The 15627-nt window shown below is 30.7% G+C and overlaps 1 long non-coding RNA gene and 1 pseudogene across 1 annotated transcript; one reads left to right on the top strand and one right to left on the bottom strand.

The window, feature by feature from the left end:
- Window positions 1-1392: 1392 nt before the first annotated feature.
- Window positions 1393-2839, top strand: LOC25492597 (DNA damage-repair/toleration protein DRT100-like; annotated as a pseudogene).
- Window positions 2840-8059: 5220 nt separating this feature from the next.
- LOC25492596 (uncharacterized) lies at window positions 8060-9764 on the bottom strand. The gene is made up of 3 exons (XR_003011332.2): window positions 9594-9764; window positions 9400-9501; window positions 8060-8269 (listed from the first exon to the last, which is right to left on the bottom strand). It is a non-coding gene; the product is annotated as an uncharacterized lncRNA (long non-coding RNA).
- Window positions 9765-15627: the final 5863 nt, after the last annotated feature.

Below are 15627 nucleotides of genomic sequence, written 5' to 3'. Positions count from 1 at the left end.
GCAATAATATGCCGCCTTACACAAAGTTATACTTAGTCGGAACACGATTAAGAAACATGTGACAAACAAAAATATTAATTTTTAACTGAACCACTTTTATCCACAAAACAAGTTATTCTTAGTCTTTGGTCATTAGTTAATATTAGGAATTATTCTTGACCAAAAAAATATTAGAAGTTATTTGATATATTATATTGATTTTTAGTTTATGAATTTAACAAGATGTCTGTGCTTTCATTTCTTTGATGAACCATATATTTTTTATAGCTTATTTTAATCATATCTAGAGTTACGGATTCTAGAATTATAGCCTTCATAGAATATTTTAATCATATCCAGAGTTACGGATCTAAGAATCCGAAACTCAAAAACACGCTCCAAATTATAAAATCTGGAGACGGGTGGAGAATTTCATTTACATTGGACATTCTATGTTGGCCTCAATTTGAACTAGAATGAGGTGAAGTATTCAAGAATCTATTGTTTTCCATTTCAAAACGAGGTGAGAAAGAAGCAAGCACCTACATGAGAAACTTTGAGCTTTACCACTTTAGCTCCGATGCGATTATTTACCAGAAGTTGTTTTACTATCACTTTAAAAAGATAAGTACTTTAATTTCCTACAATAGTACTGAATCAGATACTACACAGAAACTAAAGTGTCAAATTAAAGTTCAATCCGCACATTTCTTTTTTGCCTAATAAGCAACACACATACTTTCTTTAATTGTCTTTCTCCTCTCAATTTTTTACTCTAACCTCTCTTATTTACTTAGTATTTAATTTGTACACACATGTAAAATATTTTTACACATGCAATGGACATATTTTAAAAACTATCTTAAAAAAATCACACTATGATGTAATTTGATTGAATATATGTATAAAAAAGTTTTGCATCGTATGTATACAGACTAATCTCATATTACTACACATGAATTAAGAAGAAAATAAAAAGAACAAATTTATTATGATTTCAAATGTAATTTTTTTACGGATGATTTTAAATGTAATGATTTTAGAGTGATGAACATAGTATTATTATTAATGAAATTATTAGCTAGATGATATATTATTAATAAATACTTTAACAAAATAAATGTCACTTATTTTATGTTATATTTCTTTGAAAACAATTTATTAAGACGCAAGAGTGATTCTAATTAACAATATTTAACATTCAATCACTGTAGCTTGCCTACCTTATAGCTTGCCATCACCACATGTCATCCCTTTATAAAAAAAATTCGACATCTACAAAATTCCTTTCTTGTTAACAGAGCCATGCATTGATAGCTTTTCAAGAAAATCATACTAACATTAATCCTTTTATCACAAGTATATACATCACTTTACAAACACTGAAACACACACACTACTAACCTATTGCTAGTTCCCCTATATAAATAGTAAGTGGCATTTGCATAGTTGCACACTCATTCAAATCTACATGCAAGAAAGTCAAATAGTTACTAAACCAAATTAAGAAAAAAATGTGTGGTCCTAGAGCAGCTTTGACAATCTCATTACTAGTATTAGTTACCTTAAAAGCTCTTATTATTTTACCTGTTGAGTCATGCCCACCTTCTGAGTGGGCATCACTCATGTCCTTCAAAGCAGCTCTCAACGAACCTAACTTTGGAGTTTTCCATTCATGGAGAGGTACCAACTGTTGCTACGATTGTTACGGAGTCAGCTGCGACCCTACCACAAATCGCATCGCAGAAATCACACTCCGCGGCCTCACTGTTGGTGACAACCACCGCCGCTACAAACACTCCAAAACCACAGTGGATACATGACCGGACACATCTCCCCATCAATTTGCAACCTAACACAACTATCTAGCATTACCATCTCCGATTGGAAGGGTATTTCGGGAAATATCCCTGGATGCATCACAACCCTCGATTTTCTCCAAATCATAGATCTCTCTGGAAATGTTATTTCCGGAAAGATTCCATATGATATAGGGCGTCTTACTCAACTTACGGTGCTCAACCTTGCAGACAATCATATCTCTGGAAGGATTCCAACAACGCTTGTAAACCTCTTCAACTTAATGCAACTTGATCTCCACAACAATGCTATTGGAGGCCCTATTCCTGGGAACATTGGCCGACTCAAAAAGCTGAACCGGGCGTTACTAAGTCACAACCGGATTAACGGTCGAATTCCACGGTCCATTTCAAATATTTATGGGTTAGCAGACTTGGACTTGTCCTTGAACCAATTATCCGGTCCAATTCCTTTTTCGCTAGGACAAATGTCAGTCATGGACTCGCTGAACCTGAAGTATAACAAATTGACAGGAAGGATCCCAAGTACTTTGTTGGCTTCTAGAATGAGCCATTTAGATTTAAGTAGAAATGCTTTAAGGGGTCCTATACCAGACGTGTTTAGTGAAACTTCATATTTCATCAACCTTGATTTGTCGCGGAACAATTTGAACGGTTTAATTCCTAATTCTATGGCAATAGCTTTGTACATTGGCCATGTGGACTTTAGTCACAACCATCTCTTTGGGAAAATTCCGATTGCTTCTTCCTTAAGCCATCTTCAGCCCGCATCGTTTGCATACAATCGACACCTTTGCGGCAAGCCACTTCAGCCCTGCACTCAAGGTCACATACATAAACATGAATAAATAGGTAGGGTTTGTCCCAATCCCAAATATAAATATAAAAATACTACTATACTTAATTTGGGTGCTCCTTACCCCTCTGCACTTCAAAAATCTCATGATTTCTAAAGTGTGTTACTGAACGACACAAAATATTAGGAAGAATTTATCTTTGGGGTGGAGACATAGCCTTTGTATATATTTTTTTGTTTTCAGCATCCTCCTTATATTTGCGTGTCTTTGAAGTTTCAGCATACAATATACATTGTTTTGGATAAAACTAATCTATCCCCATCTCTCCTTTTTTTTTGTCTCTTTTGTTTAAGGTTATTTTAGGTTACCTTTAAAGAATTGGGGGTTGTTTACTCAACAAACTATGAAAATTAGCCACATTAATAAATCAACAAGTAGAGTAAAAATTAGTTTGTGGGTATATATCTTGCAACTGGACTCATGTGACTAATTATTTTGTGGATAAATTATCCACCTAGTCTCACCTTTCTTTAAACATATACTGCCTTTGTTCTTTTTGTAAGCATAATTTTGTACTCATAAAATGAGTGCTTATAAAAAGTGAGTATAATTAAACGAGAAACGTTTTGTAGACACCCAAACCTCTCTTTTGACATCTTGAGAGAGAAAGATCATGGAGAGAATTATGTGTTAGATTAATGATGTAATAAAAAGAGAAATGTGGAGAAAGTGAGGTGATGAAATTTAGTAACACTACAACATATTTAAGATTTAGTAACATTTTTTAAATGTTACTAAATTATAACAAAAAATTACTGTTTGAATTTAGTAACATTTTACAATTGTAAGATAAATCGATGTTACTAAAAGGATTCAGTAACATTGTTACTATTAGTAACATTTAACAATTGTTATCTGTTATGTTACAAACTAATTTAGCTGCAAATTAACTGTGAAACAGCAACAAAATTTGTCATATTACAGATTGAGAGGAGAACTTTCAGATAATTTTAAAGGTAGGAAAATGTTTTACTACCAAATATGTTACTATATCCTTTTACACTATCACCTGGTAGCACTTTAATAAATGTTAAAAATAAAATGAGTACTAGTTGCTCTTATCAAAAGATTTGGATTAGCGAAAGATTAAATATCGACCTTACCATCTCCCTAGTGCCCTTCCAGTTTAAATTTATTCTTGGATCAGTTAAATCAGTGGCAACACTTGGTCAAAACAAGTGACATATAATAAGAATAAGTCATAAAATGGTTTCTTAATCAATGCAAATAATTTGATTTGCATGCTAATATTTTGTTAGGGAGTTAGGAGACAAAAATTGAAGCAATATAGCATTTTTTTTTTTACTCAAGCTGTATATCATTTCAAAGATAGGGAAAAATAAAGTTACAGTGATTCATTACATAAGGCTACATAATTTTATTTTTTTTATTAGAAGAAAGCTAGATCTTTTACGTCTTCTTTCCTAGGTGATTAAACATCCTAGAATCCATCCGCATGAGATAAGGGAAGGAAAGACAGAATCTGACCTGAGGTTGGAAGAATTAAAATTTTCGAATTCAATTTCGCCTTGGCACCACCCGCGAGAGTCCAAGATGGTAGACGGAAGTTCAACGTTGACGAAGTCCCAGTTTTCTGCATATTTCAAGTTTTGAAATGATAAGTTGTCGAAGGAAAATATTCAGGATATTATATTACATGTTTTGTTTGGTTTCTTAAATAAAGCACAAAAAATGACATTTTAAATTATAATCACAAAGTACAATACCTTCAGAAGATATTAAAAATTTGTAATATATCCATCATAATTTAGCAATTAAAATTTTCAAAAAAACCTAAGTAACTAAATTGACATAATCTGGTTCAGATACCCAACATTGGTGTAGATGGGTAAGGAGATAACATAAGAAAATGTTATAGGTACCTCATTAGGAGAGAAATTAAATGTCACTCGTAGGTAAGGGTCCCACGAAGCAGCAGGAACAACTGTTTGATTGAGCAAAAGTTTCCCTAATTTCCAATTAAGTGAACTTGATATGTACTTAATGATGTATAGACTAAGATTATTCCCTTTTTCTTCAAAATAAATAGAACCTCCCAGCTTTGAGAATGATTCAATTCCTAATCACAAAGGAAAAATAAATTCAGAACAGCACATTGGTATGAGAACAGAGGATTTCTTTGTTTAATATTATTTGTCAATTTTAGAATACCAGTGGATCATTTAGTCCCTTTTTCGAGTAACTTTTTATGATATGAAAGCATATAGCGTTTTAAGCTCATTTTTAGAGTCATTTTAGACTTCAATTAGCAAGTTCGATTACATTTTAGTAAAAATTTGTAAAGGATTCGATAAGAAGTCATGAAAGGGAAAAAATGGGAAAATGACTTTGAAACCATGGAAATTCACCCAAACTAGTCAACTTCGTGACCAAGATATGCTTATTACAAGTTTTATCATGTTAAATTTTGGGGTATAATCATTACGGACGTTTTGGTGAGAAGAAACGGAGCAAGAAGTGAAGAAATGTGCATGTCCAACCACGGCCAAACTCATGATGCCCACTATGACCTACACGTTGTGAAATTAGAAGGAATTGAGTTGTGTACCGTCTCATCACAACGTGCGCCACACCATGACAACCTCGCGTTGCGGGATGACTGTTGAGAAAATAAAGAAAAACGCTCACCTATAAATATAAAGCATCCCATCACCATAATCATCATCTCACCATAGCTCAACAGAACCAGGCTCACGGCGGACAGATCGGTGGCTCAACCTTTGTAGGTGGCAGATCCAAGCAGCTCCACCATCCTCTTAGTTCCAACCGAATCACCTTATTTTATTTTATTTTTATATGAGAGACAATAAAGTTATGAGGGAAGGTATGATTCATGTGATTTCATCCTAAATTTGAATGCTAGTGGTTAGAAGAAAAAGGTGCCGACCATGGGTAGCTATGGAAAGCCATCATTTTCTTCTTCTTCTTCACTACCCTATCTTTCTTCTCTTTTGCAGAATATATTTTTTCTCCCTAAATTCCATGAGGAAAACAAGATAATTTGGATTTATACTTAAAATATGGAGATCTCTCTTTTAAATATGAGTACTTGTTCCTCAAGCTAGTTGGTAAGTAAGTTGATTGGGCCAAAACTATTTTTAATCATGCTATATCTCCCTCCAATTTTATTTTTTTTTGTTTGTTTTGTTTTGGAGGATTTTGCCTAGTAAGCATGATGACAAAATTGGAATGCATCAAACCGTTCAAGTGATATAGTAGTAATATTATCGTCTTCTCAAGGATTGTTGTTTTCAACTTGAAAATTTACTAAACTTATAATTAAAAAAAGTAAATTGGGAGGAGTTTGCAAGATTTGTTGATTTGCATTGAAAAGTAAATAGATTGATTTATAGTTTTAGTGACGATTTATATTCTTCAAATCTCCTCTACCTCTTTGTTAGATCAATGCATGTTTCCTACCAATTATGACCTAAGGACTATATATACAATAGTTAACCTCATGGGAAGAAGATTCTCCTCCAGATGTAATATTTATCTATACTAGATATAACCTAAGCTATAAAAACGATGGACTTATCCTCCCACATTTCACTCCTTAATGTCATGTTGCTCCTCATACATATTTAAGGGACTTATCCTCGTACATACATAAGAGACGTCAGAATGTATGATTGCTCGTAGAGTTGGACTTACACTCGCTCATATGTCGTATAACCTAACCATTGTACTGTATGAATCCCTAAAAAATTAAAGGCTCTTGAGAAATAATTATATGTACCGATTTTCAAGGAAAGCATGATGTCCATCTAATAAACTCTAACATAGGACCATTTCAAAGTATGGAGGTGTCACTTCCTACTTTTTAAAAGCATTAAGCATGAACCATATGAAAATTAAATATAACTCGTATCATAATTGAATAAAGAAACTGCATTAATAAATTCTAACAAATAAATGGAGGTTCATCTTAAAACCCTCATCTTAAAGGGTTTAGTTATTCATGGTAACCAAATATATAACCAAAGAAAAATAAAACATACTTTTTGATGCTCCGGTAGATTGTATTCCCATTGAACCTCCAAGTTTGTGAATGAATTTTTCTGTGTATTGAGCCCTTTAAAATGGAATTTTTATAACTAGTTTTGCATAGGGTTACTGAGCTTATTCCTCTAATCCGCATGTAGGAGAAAAACATCAAAAACCTATATTTTCTAACCACACACACGTGGGGAGCGTGGGTTATGCGCCTGGGCATACGGGGCAGTGGCATACCGTCCCCCCTCACGTATCCATTTTCCTGGGCGCATGGGACAGTGTCATGGGGAAAAGGTTTCCATTTTTTCATTCTTCCAAGTGTTTTTCTTCTTTCACGTGATTTTGGAACAAAATTTCCCCAAATTTTTTTGTTCCATTTCTCTCACAAAAACTCAAATCCTCTGCCATCTCAATTTCTTTCTACCAGTCTCCCTTGTTGCTTCTAAATTCAAACCTTGTGGTTAGAGATGTAGTCACCATGGATGGTGGCGTGACGAGTGACAAAGGTCATATGCACCACCCTTTCACTAGATCTATGAGTGACCTAGAGCAGGTAGGTTTGGTTGTGTAAGAGGTTTACACTATTCTTTCTAACAACTTTAGCGACAAAGAATATGGTTTTTGCGTTTCAAGCCCTCACGGGTAGGTTTTCAACTAACAATGTCTCTTTCACGGTGGTGGTGGCTAATAGTGTTTAAGACGCAATACATCTATTAAATTGCCTGGTTAAGGAAGAAATAGAATTACAAGGCCTGAAATCTAAACAATACAAAATGTCCCAAATACCATGATCAACTCATCTAAAATTCCAATAAATTGTACTTAAATGCTTATTAAATGACTCAAAAACCTAGTCAAAACATCATATGACGGGGTACCGCCAAAGCTCCCTACTAGATATAATCTTATGATTAGAGGTTGTTATACAACTTCTCGTTGTGATATTTGTGGTGTTTTGGCTAAATCTACTTTTCACATAACTATGAATTTTTTCATCACTTAGAATATAATAAATCGATTGGAGTTTTGAATCAAAGTTAGAGGCTTATTAACTAGAAAATTGTAATTATTTGTTAAATTATTCCTTGTAAATATATTAACACCTATTTTTATGAAATATTTACATTATTTCTAAGATCTTTTTTTCAAGTTTAATAAGATCCAGATTTTGAAGTTTTAAACTCTATTGGTAATGTCTTAAATGAACTTAGCCATTATAAATTTCATGCAGTCTGAGATACCAAATCATGATTTTTCGTAAATAAAATAAAATAAAAAAATCACATCATCATGACAAGTAGCAACTCAATGTCATAACTCAAAATAAAATATTTTTCCTTCTTAGAGCCTTACAATTATTTTCATAAGAAAATAAAATATGTAATATTTTCTCAAGATCCAAGAAAATAAGACAAGAGCATATTATTAAACTCAATACTGATGTCACAATATCAGAGGATAGAACTCAATTTAAACATAAACAATAATCCAACAAACTTTAAAGAACAACATATTATAGGTGAGGGAATAACCATCCACTTTAGTCTCGTACACACATGCCTTGATTCTACTCCTCAATCTTGTTGTGGGGATAACCTGCATATAATGAATAGAAAAGAAACACATAGAAAATAGGGGGTGAGAAATGTTATACGATACTTAAAGTGGTACAACAATAACAATGCATATAAACAAATGCACAAATAAATGTTTATGATTGCAAACCATCTGAACTGTACATAAAATTGAACAAGAGAAACATATATCAAATGAACTCTTCCTACACGTCTACTATATGTAGATTGTATCAATAACTCATACTTAAGAAGTTATAATAGGGGGACAAGGGAAGTAAAAGAAGAACACCATACATCGGGGTGAACTTTAAAACATCACACTCTCACTAGTATAAGAATGTTAGACAACTAGTTAGAGTTTCCCGTCTTTATCACTATGTCGCAACATCAAGGGATCATAAATAGTATTATTAGAAAAACTATGAATATGATGAACATGGACTATTGGTATGAAAATTGACTAAGGTTATGGATATGAATGAATACGGTATCATGACTATATCCTTTTAAAAAATGTCTAGTTAGTCATTTTTTATGGATCAAATTACCACAACTTGTAGAGATTATTGGTGGAGAATTCAATAAGAACTCATTGATGTTATGCAACTATCTTGTGTATGGATGCACAAGGTTGATTATTGGTCCCATCTTTTAGAAAGGATATTATCATTATTTTGAACATGGCAAGATGACACTATAGTGGTCTATTCTAGCCCAAATTATGGATTCTAATAGACTTATAGCTTTTAGATTTATCAGTTTCAATGTCATAATTTAGTTTAGCGTGCATCATATTGCTAGGAATGATTTGAAAGGAACTTTAATAAGGATGTATAATATGTTTGAGTCGAGAATGAAAAGTGGTTTATTTGCGTGTTTCACTTACTTCCATCTTATTATTATGATGTTTATAGACTTTTAGTCCCTGTTTACAATGATTCTCCTTTTATGAGGCTTTGAATTTTATTGTATTGTAAGAGTACCTCTTGTACTCATTTTTTCGAATATATATATGTAACAACCTTCTAACACGATCAATCAAATTGCAAGGTTATATAATTACATGAAAGTTTGGGACAAATAATAAGAGTAACAATAACGAGAAAATAAAATAAGAAGGCTTAGCCGAATGGGAAAATATTTTTTTACCCTAATTGGGAATGCTCATACAATAACCCCTAATGCACCACAAAAGATCTTCAGCTTGAGTAGAAAACTTTTGCTGACAATCGAAGTTAGTATCACACTCTCCTGTAATGTAAAATAAGGATATGAGAATATTATTAAATATAAGTGAAATATTCTGTTTAAGATTAAAAAAATAATAATGAAAATGAGCTTACTTTTATCCTCGAATACAACAAGAAACAAAGAAAGATAAATGATCGCAATATAAAAAAACTTGAGAATTTCAGCCATATTTTTATGTATGTTTTAACTTTGTATATAACAAATGGTGGATTGTTTGATCACTTTATATAGTAAAAACTTCATCCAATATTTAGATCAAATAAATAGTATTTAACAATTTGTCCGTTGTACGAAATTCCTCAATAAATTAGCGAAATCATTAGATGTCACTTAAGTAAATTTATGTATCATGTTTGTCCCTTTAACCCATATAATAGATCTTACATAAAAATGTTGCTTGTAATGATAGTTAAAACTTATTATTAAGCTTCTCTATTTGTTTTTTTTTATTAGAAATAGAACCACCAGAATTTTTCCATGACAGAAAAATCAATTAGAATGAAGATTATTATTTTAATTTGTCATTATTTATATAAGAAACAACACCAATTTACTTTTCTATTCAATTATTGTAAATGAATTGGATTAAGAAAGGATCAAGGGTCATTTCCTCTATTACCTGCGAAGCATACATAGTAAAAGAATAAAAAAAAATTAACTTTTTAAAACCAAAGGGAGAAGAATAAAAAAAAAAAAACAAAGGGAAAAGCATTTAAAAAGTTAAATAAAATGTATTTACCAATTTTTTTCCCCCTGCGCATATAAAAAGAAAAAAGCAAAGGGACAAGAATAAAAAAAAACAAGCAATTAAAAGTCATTAAAGCCTACCGTATAACTTATTATTAATCAATACAAGTCATTAACGGATAACATAATTCAGAGAGAGAGAGAGATGTGGGGGTGGGAACCAATGCATCATATTTGAATCTTGTCGTTAAATAAAATGTATTTAGAAGGAGAGACTTTGTTAAAGGTGACCAATACGATTCAACAGTTCAGATTAGTCACTGATAACCAATGATTACTCTGCACCTATAAATGGTGAATAAAAAGGGCAAGGAAAATCATAAACGATAATTAATTAATAGTCTAGAATGGTGACACAATTATTTATAGGAATAACACCCCAATGAGATGATATCTTTTTATATTAATTTAAAGCATTGATAATCTTCATGATACATATATGTTTACTATTTTTCTTTTAAATATTTTAGTTTTCTTTGATCATTAGTTAATTTTAGATATAATTTGATAAATTTCGTTGATTTTTAATCATGAACTTAATGATATGTTTATGCTTTTATTTTTGTGATGAACCACACATTTTTCGTAGTTTGTTTTTAATTGGTTTAATGCAGTGTTGAGATTGTTGACAAATCAACATAGCCTATATGAGGTATTCTAAACACATATTTTTTTTTTAAAAAGAAGTTATGTTGAGCTTATCCTGTATTCCGGTGGGACAACTCACAATATGAGCTAGTAGATTTCACCACACAACATTCCATCAAATTTTGCAGTGCGATATAAGGAACAACTTGCGGTGCAACAAATTTCTGTTCTAGACAACATTTAAGTAGTTTTACACTTTTGTTAGGGTTTTAAAATCAAATGAGTTAGAGAAAAATAGCATAAACACATGAAAAAATATGAAATGAGAATTAAACATTGGAAAAAGAGTTTAATATTTCTTTCGTTTCTCACCGTGCCTAATATCGTTATCTCTACTATTATTATTTCAATTCCTATGATGATCTAAACCCTTTTGGCTAAGGTTAAAATGAAAATATTTTGATATATTTTTAATTAAATTCTCTTATTATTTATGCCATTGATATTTTTATGTTTTTCACCTATTGTTTGTATGTGTGATGTTTTTTCGTTACTTGATCAATTTAGATTTGTTTTGCAGGATTACTTCAAATATTGAAAAATAGTTAGTAATAAATTGTACTATTTTTTAAATTATGTCGCTGCAAGCAATTTATCATTAAAATTAGAATAATTATTAGATGTTACTAAAGTATATTCATGTATCACATTTGTCCATTCAGCCCATTAAGTATATCTTACTTAAAAATGTTGCTTGTAATTATAATTCAAACATGGTTACCAATATTTCAATAATTTTTATTTCTTATATAGCTGTTCATAAGATATATATATATATATATATATATATATATATATATATATATATATATATATATATATAGATAGAGAGAGGGGGTGGACATCATTTTAGTATGTTGGTATCGGTGGAGCTTGAATCACATATAAGAATAATGTATCATGTTTTAGTCTTGTATTTTATTAAAATGTATTTAGAAGGGGAGACATTATATTTAAAGGTTGCCTATAAAATTATCTAGTTAAGATTATAGTCATTGATAGCCAATGGATTCTCTATATCTCTTAACATGGAGAAGAAAAAAGGCAAGAAAAGTGATAAAAGAATTAATAGTCGAGAGCGGTACGGTGACAAAATTATTTGTATGAATAATACCCTCAACAAGATAATATCTTTTTGTATCAATTTAAAGTATTGATAATTCTTCATCATATGCATAATTATTCTTTTACTTCCTTAATTATCTTAGTGTTCTTTGGTCATGAGTTAACCTTAGGAGTTATTTTATATATTTTATTGATTTTTAGTTCATAAATTTAATAAGATGTTTATTCTTTCATTTTCTTGATGAACCATTCATTAGTTTAAGGCAAGGTTGGGATTGTTGAGAAAGAAACATAACCTTTATAGAGTATTTTAATCATATTTAGAATTACATATTTTAAGATAAAGTCAAATAAAAAATATTAAACTTTGTTTTCTCTTGATTTTATCGATTGAACATCGATCATATCATTGTATCAACTGTAGGGGTGGGAGTTTATTATTTTAGTATCAATGAAGCTATAATTAGATATCACAAACGTATCAGATTTTTAATTTTGGGGTTAAATGAAATGTTTAATAAGGGGAGACCTTATATTTAAAGGTAGCCAACAAAATTTCATGGTTTAGATTAGTTGTTGATAGCAAATGGATACTTTGTACCTATAACATGGAAAAGACGAAAGGCAAGAAAAATTATAAAAGAGAATTAATATTTGAGAATGGTGGTAATTTTTTTTTTTTATAAGAATAATACCCCCTAATCAGATGATACTCTATATTTTACTGTTTTATTTCCTTATTTAGTCGTCTTTGGTCATTAGTTTTTTTTAATATGCCAAAAAGAAACACACACACATATATTAAACAAGAATAAGTCCCCCAACATAAGATGTACCATAACGACTTATCTAAAGTACAAAGTTACATTACAAGAAACTCGAAACAACTGGACAGAAAGAGAAAAAGCTAGGAAACAAGAATTAGGCAAGTAATAAGATTAAACCTCTAGAAATGATAATCAAAATCGAATTGAACATATGTCAATTTTAACCACCAAAAATCATGAACAACTCATCTAAATCTCCTATAAATTGTATTTAAATGACTCAAAAACATAGTCCAAACATCATACAGCAGGGTGCCGTCAAAGCTACTTATTGGTAATAATCTTATGATGAGAGGTTGTTATACGGCTTCTCGTTGTGATCTTTGTGATGTTTTGGCTAAATCTAGTTTTTCATTACTTAGAATATATGGAATCAATTGGAGTTCTGAATCAAAGTCAGAGGATTATAACTAGAAAACTTTATTTATTTGTTAAAGTATTCCTCGTAAATTCAATAACACCTATTTTTATTAAATGTTTACATTATTTCTCAAATTTTTTTCAATATAAGATCCAGATTTTGGAAGTTTTAAACTCTATTGTTAATGTCTTATATGATCTTAACCATTATAAATTTCAGGTAATCTAGGATAGAAATTCATCATTTTTCGTAAAAAAAAAATAAAATATCACATTATCATGACAAGTAGCAACTCAATGTCATAACTCAAAATAAAATATTTTTCCTTGTTAGAGCTTTACAAATATCCTCATAATAAAATAAAATATGTAATATTTTCTCAAGATCCAAGAAAAAAAGTCAAGAACATATTATTAAATTCGGTCCTGATGTTACAATATCAGAGCCTAAAACTCAATTTAAATATAAACAACAATCCACCAAACTTTAAAGAACAACATAATGAAAATAACTATCTCCTTTACTCTCTCTTACACTAAAGGAAGGAAGCTAAGAAAGGAAACTAAGTTCAGGGACAAGAGACGCCTACACCATCAGTCGTCAACATGACACTGGTTTTGGATGATATTTATTCTAAATCTTTAAGGTATTGTTGGAGGAAACTCTAATCTTTGAAAGCTAAGCGAGACATTCATTATCCTCTATAAGAGTGTGCCGAATAGAGATGTTGCAATCCCTATGCGAAAGTAAAAATTATTATGATAAGCAAAGCATAAGGATGAAGTTGAGAAGTTTCACAAGAAGCGAAGTAAACTATTAAAAGGAAGTCTGATTCAATGATATTTATGAATCATTCGGCTTGAGCAATCTTGAGACCAATTAAAATTGCATATGGAGTGATAATATTTATGGATCCTTCTGCTTGAATAGTAATTTTATTATGATCATAAATAAAATGATTTTAGAGTGATAAACAGAGTATTATTAATTAAATTATTATCTATACGATATACTCCCTCCGTCCTTATATATAAGACCCTTTTGTCAAAATCACGGGAATTAAGATAGTGGATATTTGTATTAAAGTTGTTTGTAATCACTATTGTTATTACAATTTTATCCTTTAAGAAAGAAGGTTAGTTTATGTTTTCAACATGTTATTTATTGTTGATTGAAGAAAAAAATGTATAATAAATAGGGGCATGTATGTAAAGAAATAATTAATGTAGTTGGAAATAACAAAGAGGTCTTATAAAAAGGGACAAAAAAAATTCTCAAAAGGATCTTATAATTAGGGACGGAGGGAGTATATAATTAAGGGAATGTTAAAAACTGCCCTTAGGGCATTGTTTAGAAACTTTAAATAGTAAATTTTTATGAAAGTTTATGAAATCAATGCATTGGAAATTAAAGTTTTTTTACTTTTTTAAGGAATAATTTCTTTATTAGAAATTTTTAAAGAGTGCCATTAGAGCACTTGTTAACAAAATCCTATAATTAATAATACATTAAAAATATAAAATGTCACTCATATTAAATTATTTTTCTTTAAAAGTATGACAATTACTTTAACACATAAAAAGTGATTCTAAATAAAAATATCTACGTTCATTCACCACATGGAAATGCTAAACACCAATCACGATTTACCTACCGATAGCTTACTCACACCACATGCAATCCTTTATAAAAATTAAAATAAAAGTAAATGGTCATTTTGTCCTTTACTTTGCACCCCGCTGTCATAAGACCCCTGACTCATAATTAAATATAAAGTAACTCCTGAATGTGCACTTCTGTTATCACTTTAGTCATTCGCGTTAAATAATTTTGTTAACTGATGATGTGGCAAAAGTTTTATGCTGTCAAAGAGATTGAGGTGTCACGGAGACTAAAGTGAAAGTAAAAAAATTGTCACTTTAGTCTCTAAATCGAAAATTAATATCCCTGAATCGAAAAACCAATATCTCCAAACTCGTCCCAACGAAGTGCTGATCTTCGTCAAGAATTGGGCAATCTTCCTTAATGAAGTTGTTCTATGGTTGCTGGAGACTTTTTGTGAGGTCCCTGACTGTGCATAATTACTATCAGTTAGGTCCCTGACAGTAAACACTTACTGTCACTAAGGTCTCTGACATTAAACACTTACAGGCACAAAGTAGACCTACTATGATCCTTTTTCAAATCAATTTATCATTTCTAGCAATATGAAGAATTGTTTTGAGCTTTGAGGTCTAGTTATGAATCACATTTTTCCAAATTCTGTATTTGTTTATCTTGAATTCCTTTATGATTTCTTCTTTTTAATCTCAATTTCACGATTTCTTCTTTTTAATCTCAATGTTAACTTCAAATTATACTATTTCATTTTCTAAGAAAGATTATTAGCTTCTAGAATAGATATTCAACTAAAGTTCAATTAATTATTTACAAATATTGTCCTAGTCTATTTATTTGAACATGTACATTTACATAGTA

This window comes from Medicago truncatula, chromosome 4 (assembly GCF_003473485.1).
Source record: "Medicago truncatula cultivar Jemalong A17 chromosome 4, MtrunA17r5.0-ANR, whole genome shotgun sequence".
NCBI classification, from domain to species: domain Eukaryota; kingdom Viridiplantae; phylum Streptophyta; class Magnoliopsida; order Fabales; family Fabaceae; genus Medicago; species Medicago truncatula.
The sequence above is the reverse complement of the archived record's forward strand: the minus strand, read 5'-3'. Positions and strand labels throughout refer to the sequence as shown.